Below are 11574 nucleotides of genomic sequence, written 5' to 3' on the forward strand. Positions count from 1 at the left end.
CTAAGACTTCCACGGGTCCCGGGTCGTCCTCCCCTGCTTCAGCAGCGAGCTCAGCTAGGCCTCAGCGTACCGCGGTGGTGGTTGCCGGGCCTTCCACCTCCAGCCAGGCCTCACGGCGAGGCTCAGCGTACTCCGTGGCGTCGGCCCTGCCCCTAGGTGCGCGTGTGCGGACCGCCCGGCCCTTTAAAGGGCCAGGGGTGGATCCCAGCTCCGTGGTGCGCCCTGATTGAGCACTGCTCAAAAGGAAAAGTGCCTGTCTGCACTTCCTTGCCTTGGCAATCGGGTCGATCACGTTGTGATTTCTAGTTTGCCTCTGCGTTCCAGTGTCTGTTCCAGTCTCCTTCCAGCCTTGTTCCAATATCATTCCAGTCTTGTTCTAGCATCCTTCTGTTCCTGCGTCCTCCTGTTCCTTCGTCTCCCCAGGTAGTACCTCTCGGACTGTCTTCCGATACTGCCTGTTCTTGACTAAGTTGATCACTGCCTGGATTTGACCTCTGTCTGTTTCCTCGACCACGCCTGCACGCTGCCTGCACGCTGCCCGGAACTGACCTCTGCCTGTCCACTGACCACGTCTGCATGCTGCCTGAAACTGACCTCTGCCTGACCTTTGACCATGTCTGACTGCCGCCTGGAACCTGACCCCTGCTTTGGCTGACTACGCTACCTTGATTCTGGCCTTGATCCTTGCCATACATTCAGAGACTCCCTTTCTGGCCTTCTCTGGCACCCCATACTTCTGGCCTGAACATCGACCGTGCACCCTTGATCGTGGGCAGACCTCTGAACTTTCTCTCAAGGAGATCCTGCGAGGCCCACCTAAGACCAGGTGGCCCGGGTAACCAAGGGCTCAACCTGAGGAAACCACAGGATGCTATTGGTGAAGCTCCAGCGAGCCTCTGTCGCCTCTTGTGCTCCACCTCCTGGTGGCAGGCGCTCTCTGGGTCCGACCAGGGAGCCTACCAATCCTGCACTAGGCCAAGGGTCCACCTCCTGATGCAACATTTAGGGCCTGATGTAATATTTGCAGTATGGCTTTTTCATGCTGGCAGTTATGATATGGAAGGCTTACTGTATTGTAATTGCAGTTCAGTTTATTCCTGGCTTTCTGTGGGCCAAGTCCACATCCAGTGCACTTTACCATAGGCCTAATACCATAGGGGATCCAGTAAACTGCCTTGATTACTATGAGAAAGGTAGTTTATTAAGTCTATTAAACTATTATTATTCAAAATGTGGTTTCTTTTTGCAGTGTACCTCTTTATAATATATATGTTGTTGTAAGTGATATTTTTACTTCAGAAGATTGTACTTTGAATGTCTATTTTCCATATGCAATCTGCCTTTTTAGGTTGGGGAATTGGTTAATACATTTTAAAATGGAAAAGAATGCAGAAGTTTTTATTATGTAGGAAGGGGAGGGGGAGGAAAGGGGGAATGAAAGGCTGTAAGGTTTGTCTAGGGCAGTGATGGGGAACTCCAGACCTCGAGTGCCACAAACAGGCCAGGTTTTCAGGATATCCACAATGAATATGCATGAGATAGATTTGCATACAGTGGAGGCGGTGCATGCAGATCTTTCTCATTCATATTCATTGTGGATATCCTGAAAACCTGGCCTGTTGTGGCACTTGAAGGACTAGAGTTTGCCATCACTGGTCTAGGGCATCTACTACCCTTGTATGAGCCCTAAGAGTGTGTCACACACACACAGACTCCGAATCTCCCACCATTCACCAACCTCTCACACCCCAGGGGGCAGATCCTGGAGAAGGGTGGGAGGCAGGCAATAGGGAATGGAGGAGTCCTATTTCTAGACCCAGGAGGAGGGGCAGCCAAAGTCCATCCCACCCCATTTAACATTTCTCCAGTGTCCCCTAGTGCATACGCCGAAGACTCAGAAAAAAATAAATTTCTTGCCCGTGCATCAAACGAGGAGTAAGAAACAGGCAGCGTCCACTAGAAGGAGAAGGAAGAGGCTGCTGCTGCTCCAGGAGCCCAAGTTAGAGTCTGTTTTTGCTAGTGTGTTTTGAAAGAGGGGGAGAGTGAATGAATGAGAATGTCCGTGAGAGTGTGTATTTGTGTAGGAAGAAGAGATCTGAGAGTGTAAGTAGGTGAGTAGGAGAGAGCTGAGTGCACGTGAGCATGAGTGTGAAAGTGAGTGGGCATGTGTGTATGGAAGAAGGAGAGACATGAGTGAGTGTGTGTGTGTTGGGAGAATGGCAGAAGTAAAGGTGTAAATGGACATGCGAGAATGTGAGAGAATGAGCAGTGAAAGTAAGTGTGAACATGTAAGAGTGTTTATGAGAGCAAATTTGTGAGCATCCGGTCCCACTGTGCAGTTGCCCTCCCCCCGCTAATCCATGGTAATCTCAGGGTAACTGGAAGTCAAAAGTTCCCAGGTATGCAAATAACTCCTTCATTACCTCTCCAGAAACTGTTGAGAACTGTTCCATCTTCACTACTGTCCTCTGTACAAAATACTAACATACACACAAAAAACACCACCACCCTTTGTCATGCACACAGCATTCATAGTTCCCACTACTTTCATATTCTCACACACAGTGTTCTCCTTCATCCTTTCCGTGGTACCCAATAGGGCAAACATACATATTTATGGAGAATTCTCACTCCCTGGCTTCAAACACAGCTTCAATGAAGTGATTCTTTAAACAAAGAGTGGTGAGATTATGAAAAATTTGGCCAGCAAGGTGAGATTTAGGATTTTGGTGCTCATAGGCTTCCACTCGGGAGGTTCTCTCCAGTGATTAGAGGTCAGGAGGAGAGATGTCCCCAGGTTGCTCCTGCCCAAGACCCTCCATCCCTGTTCTGCACACACTATTCCTACCATCCCCGGCTTTATTTGCCCTGGGGCCAGAATCAGGACTCATGATTGCAGGGCTCTGGAAGGAGGCCTGGTGCATGGCCTCCAGCTCAGGACTGTCTCTGCAATAACTTTAAAACAGCTGCACACACGTCTATATATGCGTGTATATGGGCACACGAAAATCTACTCTTGTATTATATAACGGGTGTGCATATGATATGAGCGGATTATAAAATATGCACAAATGTATCCTGCAACATGCGCGTGTATATAAAAAAAAAAGTGAGAATACATATTACACTTATCCAGATAAGGTCCGGCTTTGCAACTGCTTAGCTGTATAAATCTTAAAAGTGCTACTGAGCTAGTCAAGTCAGATCTTAAATAATGCTGCCCCCAATAAGTCGGGTTTTACATTCTATTTATTTATTTATTTGCAGTTATTTATATACCACCCCTCCAGGCACAGGAGCTCGGGGTAGTTTACAATTAAGACATCCATAATACATCAGTGACAAATAAAAACATAGGGGGGATATGATAGAGGTGTTTAAAATCATAAGAGGTCTAGAACGGGTAGATGTGAATTGGTTATTTACTCTTTCGGATAGTAGAAAGACTAGGGGGCACTCCATGAAGTTAGCATGGGGCACATTTAAAACTAATCGGAGAAAGTTCTTTTTTACTCAACGCACAATTAAACTCTGGAATTTGTTGCCAGAGGATGTGGTTAGTGCAGTTAGTATAGCTGTGTTTAAAAAAGGATTGGATAAGTTCTTGGAGGAGAAGTCCATTACCTGCTATTAAGTTCACTTAGAGAATAGCCACTGCCATTAGCAATGGTTACATGGAATAGACTTAGTTTTTGGGTACTTGCCAGGTTCTTATGGCCTGGATTGGCCACTGTTGGAAACAGGCTTGATGGACCCTTGGTCTGACCCAGTATGGCATTTTCTTATGTTCTTAAAACAGCACAACCTGAGTATTCTAAATCAATGAATATACCCAGGATCATTTGATTTCAAACGCTGTCCTAAAGCGTCGGGTTTTACGTGTGTAAGTCTTGAAATTTTCTAACATGCGCGTGGCTATGAATTTACCAGTGTTACCAATTAATCTACCAGTTTGCCCAGTCCATTTGCAGGTCATCGAGACCCTCCGGGCTTTTCAGCCTCAATTCACCCCATTTCATCCAGACCCCCCCTACCTAGTCAGAATTTCACTTTTAAGACTTTTAGAGTGACATACTTCATTCAGATGTGGAGGAGCGGCCTAGTGGTTAGAGCAGTGGGCTATAAATCAAGGAAACCAAGGTTCAAATCCCACTGCTGCTCCTTGTGTGCTTGGGCAAATCACTTTCCCTTCTATTGCCTTACATATAAACTTCCTGGGACCTTAGCTTTGTGGCTTTGGGCCAATGCCCAGGTCTTGCCCTAGTCATGTGACTTGGGCAACACTGGGTCAGCACCATTTTGAAAAATGGTGCTGACTGGGCCCGGGTCAGCACCATTTTGAAAAATGGTGCTGACTGGGCCCGGAGCTAAGGGCCACTCCAGCTTGGAGAAGAGACGACTGAGGGGGGATATGATAGAGGTGTTTAAAATCATGAGAGGTCTAGAACGGGTAGATGTGAATCGGTTATTTACTCTTTCAGATAATAGAAAGACTAGGGGACACTCCATGAAGTTAGCATGGGGCACATTTAAAACTAATCGGAGAAAGTTCTTTTTACTCAACGCACAATTAAACTCTGGAATTTGTTGCCAGAGGATGTGGTTCGTGCAGTTAGTATAGCTGTGTTTAAAAAAGGATTGGATAAGTTCTTGGAGGAGAAGTCCATTACCTGCTATTAAGTTCACTTAGAGAATAGCCACTGCCATTAGCAATGGTTACATGGAATAGACTTAGTTTTTGGGTACTTGCCAGGTTCTTGTGGCCTGGATTGGCCACTGTTGGAAACAGGATGCTGGGCTTGATGGACCCTTGGTCTGACCCAGTATGGCATTTTCTTATGTTCTTATGTTCTTATGTTCTCTTGAGGAGTATCTTGTTTTTGTGGTCTGGGGTTACGGGAGAAGGGGTGCGGAGGGAGGGACCCCCCACTAGAAACCAATGCTTTTAGAATACTTAGAGGGTCCGACGGGAGGGTCCCACTATAGACCAATTAGATTTTTTATTGATTTTGGGGAGATGGGGTGTCTAGTCTGGGGGGAAGGATGTATTTATTTATTTATTTTTAGCTTTTCTATACTGATGTTCCTGTCAAATATACATATCACAACGGTTTACAGTGGAACAACAACTCTCGCTCTGGGCGTTACAAAGAACAGAAGGGTCTATTAACAGAAAAACTGGTCATAACGTAACATAAGACTTACAAGTTAGTTCAGAACAAATCATCTCAAGGTAGATGAGGTGAAAACTGGATAAAACAACGAAGATGGAAACTCGACTAAGGTGTCTGCAAGGAGGGTTTAATTGGGAGAAGGAAGAAGTCAGTGAGGAGGATTACGTATTATGTATGGCTAATTATTATTACGTATTATGTAAGTCAGTGAGGAGGATTATTACGTGAGGATTATTATTACGTATTATGTAATTACGTATAATAAGTGTATAATACATTATACGTATATTACGTATAATGTAATTACGTATAATATAAGTGAGGATTATTATTACGTATTATGTAAGTCAGTGAGGATTACGTATTATGTATGGCTAATTATTATTACGTATTATGTAAGTCAGTGAGGAGGATTATTACGTGAGGATTATTATTACGTATTATGTAATTACGTATAATAAGTGTATAATACATTATACGTATATTACGTATAATGTAATTACGTATAATATAAGTGAGGATTATTATTACGTATTATGTAAGTCAGTGAGGATTACGTATTATGTATGGCTAATTATTATTACGTATTATGTAAGTCAGTGAGGAGGATTATTACGTGAGGATTATTATTATGTATTATGTAAGTCAGTGAGGAGGATTATTACGTGAGGATTATTATTACGTATTATGTAATTACGTATAATATAAGTGAGGATTATTATTATGTATTATGTAAGTCAGTGAGGATTATGTATTATGTATGGCTAATTATTATTACGTATTATGTAAGTCAGTGAGGAGGATTATTACGTGAGGATTATTATTACGTATTATGTAATTACGTATAAGTGTATAATACATTATACGTATATTACGTATAATGTAATTACGTATAATATAAGTGAGGATTATTATTACGTATTATGTAAGTCAGTGAGGAGGATTAGGTATTATGTATGGCTAATTATTATTATGTATTATGTAAGTCAGTGAGGAGGATTACGTATTATGTATGGCTAATTATTATTACGTATTATGTAAGTCAGTGAGGAGGATTACGTATTATGTATGGCTAATTATTATTACGTATTATGTAAGTCAGTGAGGAGGATTATTACGTGAGGATTATTATTACGTATTATGTAAGTCAGTGAGGAGGATTATTACGTGAGGATTATTATTACGTATTATGTAATTACGTATAAGTGTATAATACATTATACGTATATTACGTATAATGTAATTACGTATAATATAAGTGAGGATTATTATTACGTATTATGTAAGTCAGTGAGGAGGATTACGTATTATGTATGGCTAATTATTATTACGTATTATGTAAGTCAGTGAGGAGGATTATTACGTGAGGATTATTATTACGTATTATGTAATTACGTATAATATAAGTGAGGATTATTATTACGTATTATGTAAGTCAGTGAGGAGGATTACGTATTATGTATGGCTAATTATTATTACGTATTATGTAAGTCAGTGAGGAGGATTACGTATTATGTATGGCTAATTATTATTATGTATTATGTAAGTCAGTGAGGAGGATTATTACGTGAGGATTATTATTACGTATTATGTAATTACGTATAAGTGTATAATACATTATACGTATATTACGTATAATGTAATTACGTATAATATAAGTGAGGATTATTATTACGTATTATGTAATTACGTATAATATAAGTGTATAATACATTATACGTATATTACGTATAATGTAATTACGTATAAGTGAGGATTATTATTACGTATTATGTAAGTCAGTGAGGAGGATTACGTATTATGTATGGCTAATTATTATTACGTATTATGTAAGTCAGTGAGGAGGATTATTACGTGAGGATTATTATTACGTATTATGTAATTACGTATAAGTGTATAATACATTATACGTATATTACGTATAATGTAATTACGTATAATATAAGTGAGGATTATTATTACGTATTATGTAAGTCAGTGAGGAGGATTACGTATTATGTATGGCTAATTATTATTACGTATTATGTAAGTCAGTGAGGAGGATTATTACGTGAGGATTATTATTACGTATTATGTAATTACGTATAATATAAGTGAGGATTATTATTACGTATTATGTAAGTCAGTGAGGATTACGTATTATGTATGGCTAATTATTATTACGTATTATGTAAGTCAGTGAGGAGGATTATTACGTGAGAATTATTATTACGTATTATGTAAGTCAGTGAGGAGGATTACGTATTATGTATGGCTAATTATTATTACGTATTATGTAAGTCAGTGAGGAGGATTACGTATTATGTATGGCTAATTATTATTACGTATTATGTAAGTCAGTGAGGAGGATTATTACGTGAGGATTATTATTACGTATTATGTAAGTCAGTGAGGAGGATTACGTATTATGTATGGCTAATTATTATTACGTATTATGTAAGTCAGTGAGGAGGATTACGTATTATGTATGGCTAATTATTATTACGTATTATGTAAGTCAGTGAGGAGGATTATTACGTGAGGATTATTATTACGTATTATGTAAGTCAGTGAGGAGGATTACGTATTATGTATGGCTAATTATTATTACGTATTATGTAAGTCAGTGAGGAGGATTATTACGTGAGGATTATTATTACGTATTATGTAATTACGTATAAGTGTATAATACATTATACGTATATTACGTATAATGTAATTACGTATAATATAAGTGAGGATTATTATTACGTATTATGTAAGTCAGTGAGGAGGATTACGTATTATGTATGGCTAATTATTATTACGTATTATGTAAGTCAGTGAGGAGGATTACGTATTATGTATGGCTAATTATTATTACGTATTATGTAAGTCAGTGAGGAGGATTATTACGTGAGGATTATTATTACGTATTATGTAATTACGTATAAGTGTATAATACATTATACGTATATTACGTATAATGTAATTACGTATAATATAAGTGAGGATTATTATTATGTATTATGTAAGTCAGTGAGGAGGATTAGGTATTATGTATGGCTAATTATTATTACGTATTATGTAAGTCAGTGAGGAGGATTATTACGTGAGGATTATTATTACGTATTATGTAATTACGTATAAGTGTATAATACATTATACGTATATTACGTATAATGTAATTACGTATAATATAAGTGAGGATTATTATTATGTATTATGTAAGTCAGTGAGGATTACGTATTATGTATGGCTAATTATTATTACGTATTATGTAAGTCAGTGAGGAGGATTATTACGTGAGGATTATTATTACGTATTATGTAATTACGTATAAGTGTATAATTCATTATACGTATATTACGTATAATGTAATTACGTATAATATAAGTGAGGATTATTATTATGTATTATGTAAGTCAGTGAGGATTACGTATTATGTATGGCTAATTATTATTACGTATTATGTAAGTCAGTGAGGAGGATTATTACGTGAGGATTATTATTAAGTATTATGTAATTACGTATAATATAAGTGTATAATACATTATACGTATATTACGTATAATGTAATTACGTATAATATAAGTGAGGATTATTATTATGTATTATGTAAGTCAGTGAGGATTACGTATTATGTATGGCTAATTATTATTACGTATTATGTAAGTCAGTGAGGAGGATTATTACGTGAGGATTATTATTACGTATTATGTAATTACGTATAATATAAGTGTATAATACATTATACGTATATTACGTATAATGTAATTACGTATAAGTGAGGATTATTATTACGTATTATGTAAGTCAGTGAGGAGGATTAGGTATTATGTATGGCTAATTATTGTTGAGTGGGACATGGGGGGAGGAATTTTGGCCATAATGGCTTATTTGAAGATTGGGGGAGTACCTGCATCTGCATTTTTACTTTGGGTGTTGGGAACCTCCTCGAGTGGTGGACCTGGGGTGAGCAGGGGGACACAGTTGACCCCCCCCCACACACACACACACACAAGTGACCACTGATTACTTTTTTTTAAGGCTAGGGTAGCCTTTTAAGGCTATGATTTTGCGGCCGCCATTGCACGGAAAGGGCCAATGCCGCGTCGCTTTTCCCCACCGTGTTTCGCTGCGAGAGCAAACAACACATTCGTTCAGTCACGATGTTTTTTTTTTTCAGGGGAGGGGGTCCTCTATTGCGGCGACACCTTGCAGCAACAGTGGGATCCCTCCCGTGAAAAAAAACCTCGGCTTACTGCATCTCGCGTTTAGATTGTAAACCCCTCGGGATAGGGCAATACCCAAAGTACGCAAATTTAATCTGCTTTCAAGTGCCGAAAAGCAGAATATAAATAAATAAAAAAAGAGAGAGTGCAAGTGTAAATATAGGCGAGTAAGCTGCCAAATCTACCTGCGTAAATCTCTTATAAAGCAGCAGCTTACACTCCCATTCCGGGAGCACCCCTATTTTCCACATGCAGATCCGCGCGTGAAGCCTTAAGACGGGAGGTGATATAAAAAATGGGGGGAAAAGATCCCTGGATAGTGGTAAATCAAGGTTCATAGCATCAGATCCCAGCCCTGATTCCAACTGAACTGGAAGCTGAAAAGGAGCAGACCAATGCTGCCAGGCCCAGAAACCACACAAGGCCCTGTGAGTTTGTCCATTTCCCTTTCTACTTGTAATACCACAATCTACTTGAACTCTAGCTTCACAAAAATCCCTTTTAGTCCACTTAGTGGCACAATTTTGAAACAGTACTGCTCTTGCACCAAGAATCTAATTTACTCCAGGAGGAATTCCGTGCAATGCAGTATCCGAGCAGAATTGCCATCCCCTGCAGTATTTTCAAATCTCCAGCAGAATTTGGGCAGAACCATGTGGGCTGATGGGAAAGAAAGCAGCATGAAAGAGGCTACTTAGGTCTTCAGACACTTATCAAGCTGTCTCCAGTCTGTACCTCTCCCCACAGTCGGTCAATCCCACCCTACCTGTTGCTCTTATGCTTGCAGCCACTTTTTCCCCACCCAGGGTTGGATTTATGCAAAAGCGCGTCATGACCCACTGGGATTCATTACCAGCAGTGCCCTTAATTTAACTCCATTTAGCTAGGGATAGAGAGGTAAACATTTTGGGGGAGGCACCTTTCGTTACAGCCCCTCCCTCTGAGGGAGCTGAGATGGCCATCCCCCTGGTAGATGATAAAAGCAGCTCTCTCCTGGAAGCTGGGGAGGCAGTACAGTTTTAGTTTTGAAGTTATAGGAGGTTTTTGGACCTGCTTTAGGCAAACCCTGTCTGTGGTCTCCAAGCAAGGCCAGGAAGCTGCCCTTTCAGTCCACTCGCTAGCTGGCTGGGTCTGCATCCAGGTTTGTTTTCGGGGATTTTTGAACTTTCCTTGGTAAGAAGCCTGCGAGACTCTTGGCTATTGCCTGGAGAGAGGTCACAGGGAAACCTCTCGCTGGAAGGCCCATGATAGGGAAGGCCTGCCCCTTTGTGACCTCTTAGAGGACAGGGGACTGGTGGTGACCCACACTGCAGAGAATGTCTGGTGTTTGGAATTAGTTTGGGGGGAAATATATTTTTTTGTTAGAAGAACGGAGAGGAAGAGTTTTTCTGCCCCCTTCCAGCCCTGGAGAATGGAACATTGAGAGCTGTGTGTTCCTGTGTGGTTCCCTTCCGTCGTGGGATTCGACAGTGATTTCGAGAGAGGCACTGGAGAGGAGAACTGTGAGCAATCTAGTGAGGACCCCCACTTGGAGCCTATACCCCTGGGGAGAGAGGAAAACTGGGACTCCCTGTGCATTAGACTGTTTTACCACTTTTACCAGCTTTGGAAGGGGTTTTTCCTGCCCACACAAGGTTACCCTGCCCACCTGGGCACCTCATTTAACCCACGGCCTGAAGGATGAGTTTTGCCCTGTCCTGGTAATAAGAGACCCTTGCACAGATATTTTATTTATTTAAGTTTTTTATATACCGGCATTCATGAGCAAGTCACATCATGCTGGTTTACATAGTAACAGGGGTGCATAGAACAGTAGAACTAAACTAGTGCAAGGGGAAGCAGTTACAAAAAACAGGGGTAAGATAACTGGGAGAGAGAAAGAAAGGAACGGTGGGGCGTAAAGATTTGTACAGGGATAATTGCTTAATAACTTAATAATAATAACAGTGAATATTTACAGTAGCAAGTGATGGTTATAAGATAGAGGAAAAGACTGTAAACTGAAAAGGGCAGCTCTGCTGCTAAGGACTGTTTTGCACTGTGCCATTTACTCATCTGATTCGCCCCTCAGTAAAGGTACCTTCGGCCATTCAAACCGAGCCTCCTGCGTATTTTTGGCACCTGACAGCGGTAACGGCTTTTGAGTCTCTCCCGGGGAAAAGAGTTATACAAGGGCTCCCCTGTCACTCCGGGCTCAGCAGGAAGAT

Source organism: Rhinatrema bivittatum, chromosome 5, assembly GCF_901001135.1.
Source record: "Rhinatrema bivittatum chromosome 5, aRhiBiv1.1, whole genome shotgun sequence".
NCBI lineage: Eukaryota > Metazoa > Chordata > Amphibia > Gymnophiona > Rhinatrematidae > Rhinatrema > Rhinatrema bivittatum.